Source organism: Muntiacus reevesi, chromosome 3, assembly GCF_963930625.1.
Source record: "Muntiacus reevesi chromosome 3, mMunRee1.1, whole genome shotgun sequence".
Classification (NCBI taxonomy): Eukaryota; Metazoa; Chordata; class Mammalia; order Artiodactyla; family Cervidae; genus Muntiacus; species Muntiacus reevesi.
Window position 1 is genome coordinate 266,136,429 of NC_089251.1, and position 18,346 is coordinate 266,154,774.

Consider the following 18,346-nt stretch of genomic DNA (forward strand, 5'->3'; position numbering starts at 1 on the left):
GCCAGTAATGAGGCTTGATTGCTTAGATATTTTGTGTAATAGTCTCATTAAAGTATAAAAGAGATGAAAAAGGCTTCTGACATAGACATAAGTAGGGGGCAGAAACAGTGCCTCCCTGCTAGTCTTTAGCTGGATGTTGTATAGCTACTAGAAGTCTGCTAATTAGAGAAAGGAAATGTCTCAAAACTCAGAGACTGGCACCAGGCACCCACAAAATGTAATTTTGAGATAACAGTGGCACCAGGTGAGTCATCCCAGGCCTAAAACAATTGGCATGAATCTTGAAGAAAGGCAGATTTCCAAGCAAATACAAGTCTCATTAACATAGCTTAAGAGAAAATTTTCATGAGTAAAATATACTGGCTTGTCAAGTCAGTTCTTTTTTTTTTTTTAATTGGAGGCTAATTACTTTACAATATTGTGGTGGTTTTTGCCATACACTAACATGAATCAGCCATGGGTGTACAGATGTTCCCCATCCTGAACCTCCCTCTCACCTCTGTCCTCATCCCATCCCTCTGGGTCATCCCAGTGCACCAGCCCCGAGCACCCTGTCTCATGCATTGAACCTGGACTGGCGATCTATTTCACATGTGATAATATACATGTTTCAGTGCTATTATCTCAAATCATCCCACCCTCACCTTCTCCCACAGAGTCCAAAAGTCTGTTTTTACATCTGTGTCTCTTTCACTGTCTTGTATATAGGGTCATCGCTACCATATTTCTAAATTCCTTATATGTGTGTTAATATACTGTATTGGTGTTTTTCTTTCTGACTTACTTCACTCTGTATAATAGGCTCCAGTTTCATCCACCTCATTAGAACTGATTCAAATGCATTATTTTTAATGACTGGAATATTTTTTATATTCCATTGTGTATATGTACCACAGTCTTTTTATCCATTGTCAAGTCATTGCTTAGTCTTAGGCAAAAACCGACTTGAAGACAGAGTCTAGGATAAATACATAGTCCATTAATGTAACTTAAGACAAACATTTCCACAAGAAAAATGCATTGGTTAGCCCATGCTTTGAGAAAAGTTAAGTTCAGGTGGAGTCAGGTGTCATCATGGCAAGGCAGATTTTTAAGTGAAATTTCTTTTAAAATTTATATTGAGAAGGGGAAAATATCTTAACACTTGTAGTTTGTTTCTTCCTGCTGCTTAAGAGAGAGAAAAATGTCTGACTCTTGCAGCCTATTTCCTCATTTGGAGACCCCTGGCCTTCCTTCCTGTTACCCTCTCAATACCAACTACATGGCATTCTTGAAAAGGCTAAACCACAGGGATAATTTTATATACATAATTTTTCAAGAGGGCTTCTATGGGAGAAGGAGGGAGAAATGAACAGAAAGAGCACAGGGGATTTTTAGGACAGTAAAACAATTCTTTATGATACCATAAATTGTGGGTACATGACATTACACATTTTCCAAAGCTAATCTAGCTTTAAAATATAAAGAATGAATCCTAATGCAAGCTATAGATTCTAATTAATGATATATTACTATCTATTCATCCATTATAACAAATGTATCCCCCCTAATGCAAGACATTAATTATAGTAGAAACTAGGAAGAGGAAAGTCTATGAGAGCTATCTAAATTTTCTGCTCAGTTTTTGTCTAAAGCTAAAATTGATCACTAATAATAAACCCTCCTTGCATGATTTTTGTTTTCAGATCCAAATGTTTATGTTTTCTGGCTGTACTATTTCATCATAATTTCTTAGGTTACATTAGCCATGAAGGTACTTTGATTTTGTTTTTCTTGCATTCTCCAAATACCTATGAAAAGCCCTGAGGTGGTAAATGGATTGAGTTAAACCATACTTAAACCATAATTTAACAAAGATGAAAATTTGAAATAAATTCATATTCTCCTTGGATATGAAAGCATTTTAGCCTTATGTTAGATAAAACTTTTGAGTTATCCAATACCCAGTGAACATATATTCCAGCTCATTGAACCTGAATATTGTGAGGAATGGTTGAATTAATTTGTGCAGGAATGATATTTTTAAGAGAATCCATTGTAAATTCTAAGTCATAAGGACTATCTTAACACTTCAGATAAGAAAATTCACTGCTATTATGAATGCAGCATTTAATTCCTAAAAGAAAGAGCAGAATGTCTTTAACTTTTTATATTTTTGTTTATCATTTTGCTGTAGGAAATTCTTAAATAAATCACATTCAGGAATTGAACAGGGATGACTGAACCTGAAGTCATATTCAAACATCATTTGGTTTATCTTGCAATGTCCATTGTTATTAAACTCACCAAATACCTACTAAGTCTAGAACATGACACCACACAGTTTCTCTGTCTTCTTTCTTTCTGGGCACCAGTATAGACCACAGTTTTCATCCTTCCTCATCATTGAGGTGATCACATATATCCCATGGATTATGAACAAAAATGGTGTGTTTTACTTCTGGGCTTGGCCCATCAAATCCTTATATGACTAAAGGTCCTCCTGTTTCCTTCTCTGCAAGGTGTAATAAAAGGTTTCCAAGGAGCCTGTACTTTAGTGTCTAACATCCTGAAAAAGTCTCTAAGTTCAACATCATGGAGGTTATGCTGTTTAAATGCTGTGGGTTAAAGGAGTAGCAGCCCAGGAGAAAGTCAAGCAGAAAATAGTGACTTAGCAGATCCCTTGGAGACTTCTAAGGATGGAAGAACAACAGCAACAACAACAAAAATAGCCACATATCCAACAATAGAAATATAACAATGGAAAATATACCAAGATATAACCTTAACCATAATATTAGGGTCAAGAAAATAGACAGCAAGATGGATAAATTCATTAGAGGATTAGAATATATCAAAATAAATCAAATGAAATTTATAAAACTGAGATACAAAAAGGAAATTAAGAACTCAGTAGGTTGGACAAAGTTGAAAGTAGGATTGTTAAACTGAAAGATAAGCTAGTAGAATAAACTCTTATTACCTATCTGTCTAAATATTAGTAAGGGGGAAGAAAAGATAAACATGCATTAAGACAAACAAACAACAACAAAATAACACAGTGAAAATATCTAGCATACATTTAATTTGAGAACAAAAGGGGAGACATGAAGAATGTGTTAGAAGAAACATATGGGAGAGTGGATGAGAGTTGTCCCAAAAACAAGAAAGATACACACAACAGATTTAAAAAGTGCAATGTGTTTTAGAGTAGTGTTTATCTATTGCTTCTGGAACAAATTACCCAATACCAGAGACTTTCCCCAAGGCTCAGTGGGTAAAGAATCCTCCTGCAATGCAAGAGACAGGAGATGCGCGTACTGTCCCTGGGTCAGGAAGATCCCTTGGAGGAGGAAATGACAACCCACTCTAATATTGTTGCCTGAAAAATTCTATGGACAGAGAAACCTGGCAGGCTACAGTCCATGGGGTCGCAAAGAGCTGGACATAAGTGAGCACAAGCACTGCACTGCCCTCAAGGTTGCAGAAAGAACTGACAGGAACCTAGCCAATCAGTTGACTTTTAATTGGGCTTCCCTGGTAGTTCAGCTGGTGAAGAATCTGCCTGCAATGTGGGAGATCTGGGTTCAGTCCTGGGTTGGGAAGGTCCTCTGGAGAAGTGAACTGCAGTAATTTGGCCTGGAGAATTCCATGGACTGTATAGTCCATGGGATTGCAAATAATCAAGACACGACTGAGCAACTTTCACTTTCACGGACTTAAAACAACACAGTCCTGTAGGTTGAGTTCATCCAGTTCCTCTCCTGAGAGTCTAACAAGGCTGAAAACAAGATGCTGACCAGCCTGGGTTCTTATCTAAGTTGATTAGGTTTTCTGGCAGAATTCAGTCCTTTGTAACTATAGAACCCCATGCCTGTGGCTATCAGGTGGGGTTTTCTTTCAACTGCATTCCCAACATACTGCACATCCATCTTCAAACCAGGGGTAGTTTACTGATCCTCCTAACCCTTTAAACCTCTCTGGGATTGTGCAAGGTACAGTGTTTCTAAGAATTCCACCACTGCATAGCAAGAGTGCCCCTCCTTCAGTTTCCGACCACATGTCCCTGCTTCCTTCTGAGTCTTCCCTTCTAGTATCCTCCAAACACAGACGTCTATTAACAGTCTCTTCACTGAAGTTCAGGCTTTTTTAAGACAATTGAGGACTTTTTCTAAAGATCCCCTCATTCACTTCAGCAGGGTTCCATATTTAACACTATGTTCCGAGTGACCTTGGCTTTTCCCATTATGCTTTTCAAATTCATTCAGCCTCCACCCACTGACTAATCCCATTCACTATTTCAGGAGATATAGAAGTAGAGGGAATGCCAAGCATGAGAAATAGGAAAGGCAGGGACTGTGAAGGTCTTAAAAGTGTCTAAGAGCTGCCAGTCATTCCACTGACTGTTTATCAGGAAGGGAATGTTGTTTGGAAAGTTCTTGGAGAATCTTGAAAGCCATTGTAAGGTGTTCACAATCTCTTCTACAGGCAGTGAAGAAGCATTAAAAGACTTATTAAGACAAACAATAAAACAAGTTGATTAAAAAAAAAGAATTTATTGAAGTAATCCAAATAAAAATATGTAAAATTTCAGAATTTAGCAGGCCTCTTGGCAGCATAATGTGGCCAAAAATGTAGCAAACTTTGTATTCAAGGCCTCTCTCAGTATCAATGGGTATGGTGAATTGAGACAAACTCCTTGTTTCTGAGCCTTGTTATTAATGTTTATTTATCTGTTTTAATGGGGTATTTATAAATTGGAGACTCTGGTTGCCCTAATAGAAATAAACTGCTAAGTTTATGTGTAAAAAGCAGGGATGGGCCAAGTCAGCTTCAAGACATGGAACAACTGCCAAGCAAGTAAAACCTAGTTGAAGAGTAACTGGTTAAAGCAGGATATTGGTCAAATTCTAAGTCAATATTTTGACTTAAAAATAAAGAATTTTGCTAGTAAGTGTAGGACATGTCTTGTGCCCCACTGAGGTCCTCTAAGTCGCATCTCACTCCAGCCACTACTGTTAGGGCCCCTTTACCAGTGCTACTCAAGGAAGCCTTACCTCTGACCTGTGTTTTGGATCTCCCCTTTATGCCCTGGGATTCTTCTGTTGTTACAGCTGGGGCATCTGTGCACCTTAGCCGTGATGCTTGTACTGCCTAGAAACGTCACAGAATTAATACCTTGGGTCACCCTCTGCCAAGTTGGGTCGAGAGTTGAGAAAGTGTTCGTAGAACTCTTCAGAAGTTCGTAGAACTTCCCTGGATTCCTGTACTCATGACAGCTAGCTCCACACTCATCCTTGCCTTGGTTTTCTCTTCTCTGAGACATGTTCCTACCTTCTTATTCCTCATGCAAATTTGTTTTTCCAGCCCCTGATTTCTTGAGAAGCCAAGCTAGGGAAACAGTAAATAAAGTAGCTTATAGAAAGGTGAGGCTAGTCAGAAGAGAGGCACAAAGAGTCACAAAAGCAGAATCAAAAGGACAAATGCAGGAACCCCAAGGTCAGTGTGGTCCAGAGGAACTTCAAATATTCCCAAGTTGGTAACACAGACACCAGGTTGGCTCAGCAGATATGCCATAGTTGGACATGCTATTCCTACACTGAACTCATCTATTCGAGTTACAACTGGTCAAGCACTTTCTCATCACTATTTTGAGTTCAGTGACCTATCTCAGAGAAAATACTGGGAACAGCACAAGGTCTAGGCCTATTTGCACTTTGTTCTCCCAGTGAATTAATGAACTGACACTCTGGATGTCATTCCAGGAGCTGATAACTGACACCTATCCCCCTTCATCCCACCTACCTTCTCTCTCTCATCTATACTATTGTTTTCAAGCAAGCACTGTGGTCTGTGATTACCTTTTTTGTGGCCTGCAGATTCCCTACCAGAAGAGAAACTCCTCCATTATGCACCAGTAAGTCCCCAGAACTTAGACAAGTAGCTTTCCAAAGGGGTACTCAACAAACACTGAATGAATGAATGAAGGCACCATTCACTGAACTCTATTTCTGAAGCTGCAGGCTGTTCACCAGTGTCTGGACAGTGGGGATATCACCAGGCCAAGGCCACATGCCTGGCAGGATCTGGATTTCTCCCCATTTTGCCAAGTCTATCTTTCTCAGACTTGCTACGCCACCTGGTTTTCAGGATAGGTAAGGAGGTAGAGGAACAGAGAAAGAGCATGCAAAAGCTCAGGCACAGTACTTGGCACATAGCAGATAGTCAGCAACGGCCAGCCACTTTGATGGCAAGATTGCAGACAGCAGTCTGACACGAGGTGACTTTGGAGGGGCCCCAATGTCTCTTAAAGTCACCTCATGGCAGTATCCCTCTCTGCCCAATGAAGTTTGCCTTGGGTTTCAGAACTGAATTTCCTCTGACATTTTCCCTTTTTTTCCTATAATGGGAAATGAAGTATAAAAATTTGTGCACGGCCTACTGCTTTCATCATGGATCTTTGGAGAGATGTTGGCATTTAAATGCCAGACTCCTTGGTGATGTCAGGATGAGGCCAGCCTCAGGCTTGTCTTGGGGTCAGGGTTATGGGGCAGGGGTCCTCTTTGGTTTCTGATTTAATAAGAGCATTGCTTCTAGCCAAATGCAAGGCAGTGAGGTCAGTGCTGAACACACACAGCTCCACTGAGAAATAAAGGAGCTAGATGGTCATTACACTGTGCATTTCTTGTAAAAATGAAAAAAAAAAAAAAAAGTCCAAAAGTGACTGTAGCAGAAGCTGTTCATCAAAAATAGGCTCAGCTTATCAGGCAACCCATGACTTCACTCTGTACCAGAGGGAAGCTTCCTTGCGAGGAGTCTGATGGTCTGATATGTGATCCAAAACATGCCCACAGACTCCCATGGCAACTTGGCTGGTGGCAGAGGTCACGACACTTCTGCACTATGGAAATAGAACACTCACACCCTTCAATGTAGCCTCCTATTCTGATGCTTCAGAAAGCTCCTGAAAGATGACAGATTCGGTGGCTTGTGGGCCAGAGTAATGTGAGTCCAACTCCACTCTACCCCTTAACAGCTGTAATATGTGGACATGTCAGTGAGTCACTTTAACATTCATTTTCCCATTTGTAAATATAGATTAGAAACATGCATCTTCCTATAATAAGGTTACAAGGAGATACCTTACCTAGGTGACCTGGTGCACATCAGATAATGTTGGGTCCCTACTCTTTTAGACTTGGAGGCCACTGGAGGGACATTAGGAGCCCTGAAGAAGGTCTTATTCCCTGAATAGAAGATGTATTGGTGAGAAGTCCCGTAAGCTAAGATGTGCAGTGATGCTCCAACACTGCTGGTTCTGGCGGCATTTACCTCAGGTGCATCCGTCACCCTAGGTGCTTTGGTGCTGACGTAATCCTCCAAGGATAGTCATGGCACTGCCATGGTAATGCCGTGTTAATTAACTGGGCTGTTATTTCAAAGTGTTAATGGCCAGAACTGTAATTCAATCAGGTAAATAACATTTCAAGCAGTTAATAAAAGCAATGAAATTTGTAACTGCCCATTAATATGACTTCATAAATCAGTCGGTGGTCTGTCCTTGCCACACAAATATCAGACAATCAGAATTACTAATGCTGTGAATCTGTTGAGAATTCTTCCTCCATATGTTTTTTAAACAAATCATGCTTCTTTTTGTCTCTTCCCAGCTCATTAACTTTCAAAACGTATTTTCCTTAAGGTTCTACCATTAGGGAAATAGCATTCTCACCCACTGACATTGCTTGTGAGTTCAGTCTGATTATGAACTAAGACTCCAAGAACCACCCAACTTGCTATAATTCTTTTAATGCCATCAGTTTTTCAGTTACAATTTATTTTTCAAGTCCAAAAGTAATACAGTGCTAGGTCCACTCAGGGTTCTCAGCTTGTGAATGTGAATATTAAGTTCAGAGAGGTGGTTATTTTGTCCAGTGCATTTGACAGTCCTCTCCCTTCAACCCTTCACTTCCTAGTCTCTGAGCCCCCGTCTGTCAACTTTGAGCTGGGTCCTGAGGACTCATGGATGAATAGGACACTGCCTCTGCTCTCAAAAAGTCACATCAGTGGGCCTGTGTAGTGCATGTACCCCGTCACCTACAGGCTTCTCTTGGTGCCACAGCTGAATGTAAGGGCTCTGCCAGAAAGGAGATGCTCATCCTTAGCCCTCTTCTGTGTCAGGGACTGTGGTGAGGGGTCCAGCAGAAGCTGCCTTCCTCTGCCCCAGTCTCTGGGCTGAAGGAGGTTCCACATGGCCTGCACCTTCTGCTTCTGAATGAGTCTTTGGCACCTATTTGAATAAACTGGAGGACAGTGAGGGTGTGAAGTGACAGGAGCTAATATTCAGAGAGAGGGTTAGGGGCAGCATAGGTGTGGAAAGTGAGGGCTCTGGCTCCCACTCTGGCGTTGTCATGTTGCTCTCTTCTCCACTCCACTGTCTTCTTGCCCTCCACATCTGCCCACCTACTCAATCCCTAAATCACTCAGATGCCCACTGACACCCCCATTCCCCCATTGACTTGCCCACTTGCTCACTGCCCACTCTAGCTCACCCATGTACTCACTCCTAACCCCTGCACTCACGCACCATCTGCCTAACTCATGAACACACCCTCCCCACATACTAAGCTACTCACCTGCTTCCTTACCACCATTCATCCACCCGTGTGGACCTACAGCCACTCCCACATTCACAAAACTGTCCACCCAACCCCTTCTCCTCCTCTCACAAAAGGCTGCTGACCAAATACTCTGTGGGAACTGTGGATTTTGTTGCAAGAGACAGATGAATCAGATATGGTAACTGGCTGAGAAGGGCTTCTGAGCCAGTGGTAGATGAACATAGGTAGCATTACTAAAAGCATGAAGATGGGGGAGGAGTTAGGGGGACAGGAGCAGAGGAGAGAAAATCAACCAGTCTGGGACAGGCATGAGAGAGGCTTTGAATCAATAGCTGAGCCACTAAGTAAAGAAGGAGAAGGCAAGGAAAGGCATGAATGGTGCGCCATATTTTGAGGAAATGCCAGAGTTCAGAGTAAGGTGATGGAGAGAGCAGGGTGGGAGGAAAGAAACGGTCTGTGGAGACTCATGAGCAGAACTGTGACTGCTCATGCTTCATAGTAGGAGGCTCCTGGCAGAAGAAGACTCAAATTCACTCCCTGCCCTTGTCTCTCTGCTTGGCTGGGGCACTGCTCTCCTGTCATCTAGACTTGCCATACCTTAGTCCAGTGGAGACCTCAGGAAATTTGACTAGAACAACTTAGAGCAAGTTTCCCAGGTCTACTGACAGAGACTTAAAGTCCAAGTGTGGAGTGACACAATTCTCAACTTGACAAATGTTTCTTACCTACAGTCCCAATGAGATCCAGTTGCCCAGAAACAGAACTGTGGGCATTTCCTGGAAGGCCTCTCTTGGAGGGCCTTTATGTAATTCCTCGCTAGATAAGCACACGGTTTGAAGGTCATTGTCTTTTCTCCTTCCATAACCACAGTTCTGAAGATACCTTCCCAAGATGGGCACCTCACAATGATTTAGGAAGTTAAGAAAAATTTGATTACACCTAGATGCTCACATAGACAATTCACACAGGTACACATAGACACATGAGGCTGTAATTACTCAAAAGTCTTGCTCCCTTTGATACATGGTGTTCCAGAGCTTTTCGTTCCACAGTCATTCACCGACTTCCTGCCATGTAGGAAGTCATTTGCCTCATCCTGTGAGACACATGGCTGTAAATATCAGCCCTGCCTTCAAGTTGTCTCCTTGGATTCATCAACAGAGGCCTTTGAAATAATGATTAAAATGTAGTTGGACAAATTTATAACAGTCACTAACAAAGAAAAGGATCACAGAGAAAGGGTAAACGCCTTCAGGTTGGCAGCTAGACAAAGGTTTGATATATGAGGTGGGTTTTCAAGAATGAGGTAGAGAAAAGATTAGGAACTCTAGCAAATTGAGGAGATTTGTGCAAAGGCATTGTGCTTTTCAAAGGGTTTTCACACCTGCAATCCATCCCATGTGCCCAGACTAAAGGGCAGGCTGTGGTGTAGTGGAGGATGAGAATGGGCCATGAAAGGGAGTGCCATGGGGGCCTAATCACTAGGGAATTTGGACCAAAGCCTGAATCTATTATTATTGTTGTTCAGTAGCTAAGTCATGTCCAACTCTTTGTGACCTCATGGACTGCAATGCATCAGGTTTCCCAGTTCTCCACTATCTCCCAGAATTTGGTTAAACTCATACCCATTGAGTTGGTGATGCCATTCAACCATCTCATCCTCTGTTGCTCTCTTCTCCTCCTGCCCTCAATCTTTCCTGGCATTAGAGTCTTTTCCAATGAGTAGGCCCTTCACATTGGGTGGCCAAAGTATCGAAGCTTCAGCTTCAGCTTCAGCATAATCCTTCCAATGAGTCTTCAGGTTTGATTTCCTTTAAGATTGACTGGTTTGATCTCCTTGCAGCCCAAGGGGCACTCAAGAATCTTCTCCAGTACCACAGTTCAAAAGCATCAATTCTTCAGTGTTCATCCTTCTTTATGGTCCAACTCTCACATCCATATATGACTTCTGGAAAAATCACAACTTTGATTACACAGACTTTTTTTTTTCCATTTATTTTTATTAGTTGGAGGCTAATTACTTTACAATATTGTAGTGGTTTTTGTCATACATTGACATGAATCAGCCATGGTTTTACATGTATTCCCCATCCCGATCCCCCCTCCCACCTCCCTCTCCACCCGATCCCTCTGGGTCTTCCCAGTGCACCAGGCCCGAGCACTTGTCTTATGCATCCAACCTGGGCTGGTGATTTGTTTCACCCTTGATAATATACATGTTTTGATTCTGTTCTCTTGAAACATCCCACCCTCACCTTCTCCCACAGAGTTCAAAAGTCTGTTCTGTACATCTGTGTCTCTTTTCCTGTTTAGCATATAGGGTTATCATCACCATCTTTCTAAAAGAAACTATAAGCAAGGTGAAAAGACAGCCCTCAGACTGGGAGAAAATAATAGCTAATGAAGCAACAGACAAAGGATTAATCTCAAAAATATACATGCAACTCCTGCAGCTCAATTCCAGAAAAATAAATGACCCAATCAAAAAAAATGGGCCAAAGAACTAAACAGACATTTCTCCAGAGAAGACATACAGATGGCTAACAAACATATGAAAAGATGCTCAACATCATTCATTATCAGAGAAATGCAAGTCAAATCCACAATGAGGTACCATTACATGCCAGTCAGGATAGTTGCTATTCAAAAGTCTATACAGACGTTTCTTGGCAAAGTGATGGTGCTGTTTTGTAATATACTGTCTAGGTTTGTCATAGTTTTCCTTCCAAGGAACCTAAAATTATAGGTGTTCCCTAAAGGTTGTTGAGAAGATAAATGACAAAATCAGATTTATATTAAAGAACTATCCTTGCTGTAGACAGAGAATAGATTGGAAGGGAACATCACTAAAAGAGAAACTTTCTAGTCATGATGGGGACTTATTAGCAATAAAGACAAAGGTGTACACTGATGGTATTAAGGGGGTGAGATTGACAAGACCAGTTTTCCCATCAGATGTGGAAAATAAGAGTTGTGGCAAAGATCAACACTTTTAGGATGCTGGAATAAGGCAACCCTTACAAGAGAGGCTGTGCAAGAGTAGGAACAGAGTCCGAGGATGGAAACTTAAGCTTAGTCTGTGCAAATACAGACTTAAGAACTCACAGTATACAGGCCTGTTTCCTGACCAAGAACACGAGTGGCTTTAGTCACAGCTGTTTGCAGTGTGCACTAAGTGGAGCCCTGGATAGGTCTGGTCAATGAAGTAAGAGCATTAGGCACAGGTGTCTCTTCCTGGCTGAAGCAGTAAAAGCAGTCCCAGAGAGCTACCTGTATTCCAGAATGGACTTCCCATGAGTGAAATGAGATGTAAACTTTTTTTATGTAAGACTGAAATCCGGTAGTTGTTAGTTATTGCAGCATGATCTGTCTAAATAGAATCAAATGGATTTGTTCTCAAAACTTTTGTTTCAGTGTTTCCTGGGTTTCTCTTTGCTTTGAATAGGGATAAAACAGACAGCAGAATTAGAAGTAAACCGTTGCCCATACTTGAGGCTTCCTAGATGGAGCTAGTGGTAAAGAACCCACCTGTCAATGCAGGAGATGTAAGAGACATGGGTTTGATCCCTGGCTGGGGAAGACTACCTAGAGAGGGAATGCAATCCACGCCAGGACTCTTGCCTAGAGAATCCCATGGACAGAGAAACCTAGTGGGTTATGGTCTGCAGGACTGAAAAGAGTCAGGCATGACTGAAGCACCTTAGCACAGCTGGCATCATACCACTCCAAGAGGGAACAAGGACAATAAGACATTTCCAGGAGGTGTTCTAGGAGCCACCTTTTCAGAGGTCTAGAACCCAATTCAGATTCACCTCATTAGGTGAATTTAAAGTGTGTTAAAGCTGTTCTTATTTAGCATATATGCAGAGTACATCATGAGAAAACGCTGGGTTGGAAGAAGCACAAGCTGGAATCAAGATTGCCGGGAGAAATATCAATAACCTCAGACATGCAGATGACACCACCCTTATGGCAGAAAGTGAAGAAGAACTAAAGAGCCTCTTGAGGAAAGTGAAAGAGAAGAGTGAAAAAGTTGGCTTAAATCTCAACATTCAGAAAACTAAGATCATGACATCTAGTCCCATCACTTCTTGGCAAGTAGATGGGGAAATAGTGGAAACAGTAGCTGACTTTATTTTTCTGGGCTTCAAAATCACTGCAGATGGTGACTACAGTCATGAAATTAAAAGACACTTACTCCTTGAAAGGAAAGTTATGACCAACCTAGACAGCATATTAAAAAGCAGAGACATTACTTTGTCAACAAACGTCTGTCTAGTCAAGGCTATGGCTTTTCCAGTAGTCATGTGTGGATGTGACAGTTGGACTATAAAGAAAGCTGAGCGCCGAAGAATTGATGCTTTTGTACTGTGGTGTTGGAGAAGGCTCTTGAGCATCCCTTGGACTGCAAGGAGATCCAACCAGTCCATCCTAAAGGAGATCAGTCCTGGGTGTTCACTGGAAGGACTGATGCTGAGGCTGAAACTCCAGTACTTTGGCCACATGATGTGAAGAACTGACTCATTGGAAAAAACCCTGAGGCTGGGAAGGATTGAGGGCGGGAGGAGGAGGGAATGAGAGAGGATGAGATGGTTGAATGGCATCACTGACTCAATGGACATGGGTGTGGGTGAACTCTGGGACTTGGTGATGGATGGGGAGGCCTGGTGTGCTGCAGTTCATGGGGTTGCAAAGACTCGGACACAACCGAGTGATTGAACTGAACTGAGCTGAAAGCTGTTCTAATATATTTTCGTACTAAAACTACTTTAAGAATAATTAACAATACCTAGAAATTAGTGAAAGAGGGTATAATTTTATTGAGATGTTTGAGGGACTTTTCCAGTTAATTAAACTCACGAAAAGGGGAGAAGTTCCAAAACACCAATTTCTCTGAGGAAAGCTCACTTCGTCTTCAGTCCTTGACCCAGTGAAGTAGTGGGTAGCGTCTGGGATACCACTTCTCCAAAGGCAGATCTTGGTGCTTACTGCACACATCAAAAACAAGAAGCCTATACCCAGGAAAACCACTAGACCATTCAGGTATGACCTAAATCAAATTCCTTATGATTATATAGTAGAAGTGAGAAATAGATTTAAGGGACTAGATCTGATAGACAGAGTGCCTGATGAAGTATGTACAGAGATTCATGACATTGTACAGGAGACAGGGATCAAGACCATTGCTATGGAAAATAAATGCAAAAAGGCAAAATGGTTGTCCAAGGAGGCCTTACAAATAGCTGTGAAAAGAAGAGAAGCAAAAAGCAAAGGAGAAAAGGAAAGATATTCCCATTTGAATGCAGAGTTCCAAAGAATAGCCAGGAGAGATAAGAAACCCTTCCTCAGCGATCAATGCAAAGAAACAGGAAAACAACAACATGGGAAAGACTAGAGATCTCTTCAAGAAAATTAGATATACCAAGGGAACATTTCATGCAAAGGTGGGTTTGATAAAGGATAGAAATTGTAGGGACCTAACAGAAGCAGAACATATTAAGAAGAGGTGGCAAGAATACACAGAAGAACTGTATTCTGTTCCTCATGACCCAGATAATCATGATAGTGTGATCACTCACCTAGAGAAAAACATCCTGGAATGTGAAGTCAAGTGGGCCTTAGAGAGCATCACTATGAACAAAGCTAGTAGAGGTGATGGAATTCCAGTTGAGCTATTTCAAATCCTGAATGATGATGCAGTGAAAGTGCTGCATTCAATATGCCAACACATTTACAAAACTCAGCAGTGGCCACAGGACTGGAAAAGGTCAGTTTTCATTCCAGTCCCAAAGAAAGGCAATGCCAACGAATACTCAAACTACCGCACAATTGCATTCATCTAACACACTAGTAAAGCAATGCTCAAAATTCTCCAAGCCAGGCTTCAGCAATCCGTGAACCATGAACTTCCAGATGCTCAAGCTGGTTTTAGAAAAGGCAGAGGAACCAGAGATCAAATTGCCAATATCCACTGGATCATCAAAAGAGCATGAGAGCTCCAATAAATAAATAAATTAATTAATTAATTAAAAATAAATTTAAAAAAAAAGCAAACAAAGAAGCAAGAGAGCTCCAGAAAAACGTCTATTTCTGCTTTATTGACTATGCTAAAGCCTTTGACTGTGTGGATCACAATAAACTGTGGAAAATTCTGAAAGAGATGAGAATACCAGACCACTGACCTGCCTCTTGAGAAACCTGTATGCAGGTCAGGAAGCAACAGTTAGAACTGGACATGGAACAACAGACTGGTTCCAAATAGGAAAAGGAATACATCAAAGCTGTATATTGTCACCCTGCTTATTTAACTTGTATGCAGAGTACATCATGAGAAATGCTAGGCTGGAAGAAGCACAAGCCGGAATCAAGATTGCCAGGAGAAATATCAATAACCTCAGATATGCAGATGACACCACCCTTATGGCAGAAACTTAAGAGGAACTAAAAAGCCTTTTGATGAAAGTGAAAGAGTAGGGTGAAAAAGTTGACTTAAAGCTCAACATTCAGAAAACTAAGATCATGGCATCTGGTCCCATCACTTCATGGCAAATAGATGGGGAGACAGTGGAAACGGTGTCAGACTTTTTTTTTTGGGGGGGGGGGCTGGGGCACTCCAAAATCACTGCAGATGGTGACTGCAGCCATGAAATTAAAAGACACTTACTCCTTGGAAGGAAAATTTATAACCAACCTAGATAGCATATTAAAAAGCAGAGACATTACTTTGCCAACAAAGGTCCATCTGGTCAAGGCTATGGTTGTTCCAGTGGTCATGTATGGATGTGAGAATTTGACTATGAAGAAAGTTGAACACCGAAAAAATGATGCTTTTGAACTGTGGTGTTGGAGAAGACTGTTGAGAATCCCTTGGACTGTAAGGAGATCCAACCAGCCCATCCTAAAGGAGATCAGTCCTGGGTGTTCATTGGAAGGACTAATGTTGAGGCTGAAACTCCAGTACTTTGGCCACCTGATGCGAAGTGTTGACTCATTGGAAAAGACTCTGATGCTGATAGCGATTGGGGACAGGAGGAGAAGAGGACGATAGATGATGAGATGGTTGGATGGCATCACTGACTCAATGGACATGGGTTTGAATAAACTCCGGGAGTTGGTGATGGACAGGGAGGCCTGGCGTGCTGTGGTCCATGGGGTCACAAAGGGTTGGACATGATTGAGTGGCTGAACTAAACTGAACTGAACTGAACTGAATACCCAGGAATACTACCTGACATTGATGTTGGGGATCACAGAGGGATTGAAAAGAAAATTTGATCAAGAGACCTGAATTGTCCTGCCCCTACCAACAACTATTTACAGGAATTTGAACAAATCTTCATTTTCCTCTTTGAGCTTCACTTTTCTTATGGAAAAACTCTTCTAGCCTACAAACCCTCAGTATTATGAGATGGGTTACTGTGTAGCAGTAGTTTAATTCTTGGCCAGCATATAAACACTGAAGCTAACAGAATGCTTCTGTTCAGGGAGTGAGCTCCCTGGATATCTGTTTATTTAATTTATTTATACACAAATTGTGTAGGACTGCCTGAATAGTGGACTGGAATGCAACACATACACAAGGTCAGAGACAACAGCCCTTCTGTGACAGAGGTTGATTAGACCTGCCCATGGCCAGCCAGCCCCATTCTGGCTGCATGTTTGTCAAATCTCTCTTTATACTCAATATGTTTCCAGGTTCTCTGCTTTTCAAGCCTGCAGTAATTTATCTTGTGCACAGAAAGGGTACAAAATGTGAACTAACTAAATTAGAAATACTCAATTATTGATGCTAACAGAGGAAACCACTGTAGTTGAGAGATGTTATGACCACTCCATCAATAACACACTTTTCTCACATGACTCACCATCACAGGATGCCTCCCATCCCACTAAATGCTGATGCTGTTTGTAACCACAACAGGCAGAACAGGATATTTCAGAATCCATGTTCTCTATTCTGTATCCTGAATTTGCAGGTCTGAGCATCTTTTTCATTCTTCTTATTCAATATGAGATCTCCCTCCAGTTTGCTTCAAATCTTAATGCGTTGTTTTATAGGAAGGAGTGGTCACTAAAAACATTGATAGCATAACAAAAGGCAGTCATTAACAGACATTATTTTAGAAATACAAAATTAAGTTGTAGAATATAGAATTTCCTTGAAAATCCCCAAAATGTCATTTTGGAGTTTTTCTTTGAAGTATTTATTGTCCAAGTCTATGGAGTGTGAATGAACTAATGAAAGAAAGATTAATTACCCAGAGTAGCACTGTGCCATCCAGAGACTGGCATTCCAGAGCTCTGGAGATGAGAATATGGACTCACACTAATTGTAAGTGGAAAGATGCCGACTAATAGCATAGGAAAGAGGGGCCCAGTCCAGTAAGCATGAACTCCAGAGCACATCACAATGTAGCTTTGTCTCAGTTTTGTCTCTCAGATGCTCCAAGCTGCTTAATTGATTTGTGCATTAAGAAATTCACTTGTAAAAGGGACTTAACTTCTTCTGAGGGGTTGTTGTGAGGCTTGAAAAAATTGATACATGCTATGTAGATGTCTGACATATATACTTGTTAGATTATCCAGGGCAGCTGTGCTTGAAGAAAGTTTCACAACTGGCAGCAGGATGTGATGGTCTGTAGTGGTGGCCCGTAAAAATAAAGGTCAAATGATATTTTTGCTATTTATTAAATTGGTACATTTTAAAGGCATTCACTTAAGTAATCTCTTTGTCATGCACATTTCAGTGACCAGCCTTCTCTTGCATATATAAGCAGTGTTATTACTTATGTGCTATACAAATAGTTGAAAGTTAATTAGCAGTATAACTAAATAGTAATGCTGCCAGTCTCCTTCACACAAATTTTTAAAACTCTTCCTCTTTGTAAGAATGTGGGGTTACCAGCCCAGGTTGGATGCATGAGACAAGTGCTCAGGGCTTATGCACTAGGAAGACCCAGAGGGATGGGATGGAGAGGGAGGCAGGAGAGGGGATCGGGATGGGGAACACATGTAAATCCATGACTGATTCATGTCAATGTATGGCAAAAACCACTATAATATTGTAAAGTAATAAGCCTCCAACTAAAAAATAAATAAATAAATGGGGAAAAGTAAAAGAATGCGGGGTTACCACAGAGAATGCAGTTTGGCTCTTGCACCATTAATCAGATAAGGGATTACTGGTGAGGAGTTTAAGGACCTTTTGCAGACCTTGCAATGAAGTGCCCATGACCCAGGGACACTCAAGTGCAATACCAAGAGAGAGGCTGGAGTCAAGGGGTCCTGAAGGACATGAAGGGCAAGAATCTTGGGGAGCAAGAAAAGCTCAGAGACTGCAGCCTGAACCCTGAACCTGGCCTGCTGCTCCAAAAATAAGGAGACCTTGGGACTAAGATTTGTTCATTCTTTGCTTTTTTCTAAACATGAAGAATCCAGCTGGGGCCAAGCAGTGTGATGGTGGTCTAGTCTGACTTGTGCTGGTCTCTCTGGGTAAAGAATTGAGATGGGGGTCAACCATGTAGAAAGCAGCTTCTAACCCATGCCATTTCCCCTATGCTACCAGGAAGCCTTTGGAGGGGCCTTTCCAGGTGTGGATGTCACTTTCTCTCACCTGTGTTACTAAAGAAATGGTCTTGAGAAGAGTGAAGTGACCTTTTATTGACCTTGAATCCCACTTGCTATGGTTTGATGCCAAACAGAGAGCACAATCAGGCTTTATCTCCAAAGGATTAATCTCTCCAAGT

The 18,346-nt window shown here is 41.5% G+C and overlaps 1 non-coding gene across 1 annotated transcript; it reads left to right on the forward strand.

The window, feature by feature from the left end:
* The first annotated feature begins 17,334 nt into the window (after nt 1–17,334).
* On the forward strand, nt 17,335–17,464 carry LOC136165833 (small nucleolar RNA SNORA19). The gene has a single exon (XR_010662800.1). It is a non-coding gene; the product is annotated as a small nucleolar RNA SNORA19 (small nucleolar RNA).
* Nucleotides 17,465–18,346: the final 882 nt, after the last annotated feature.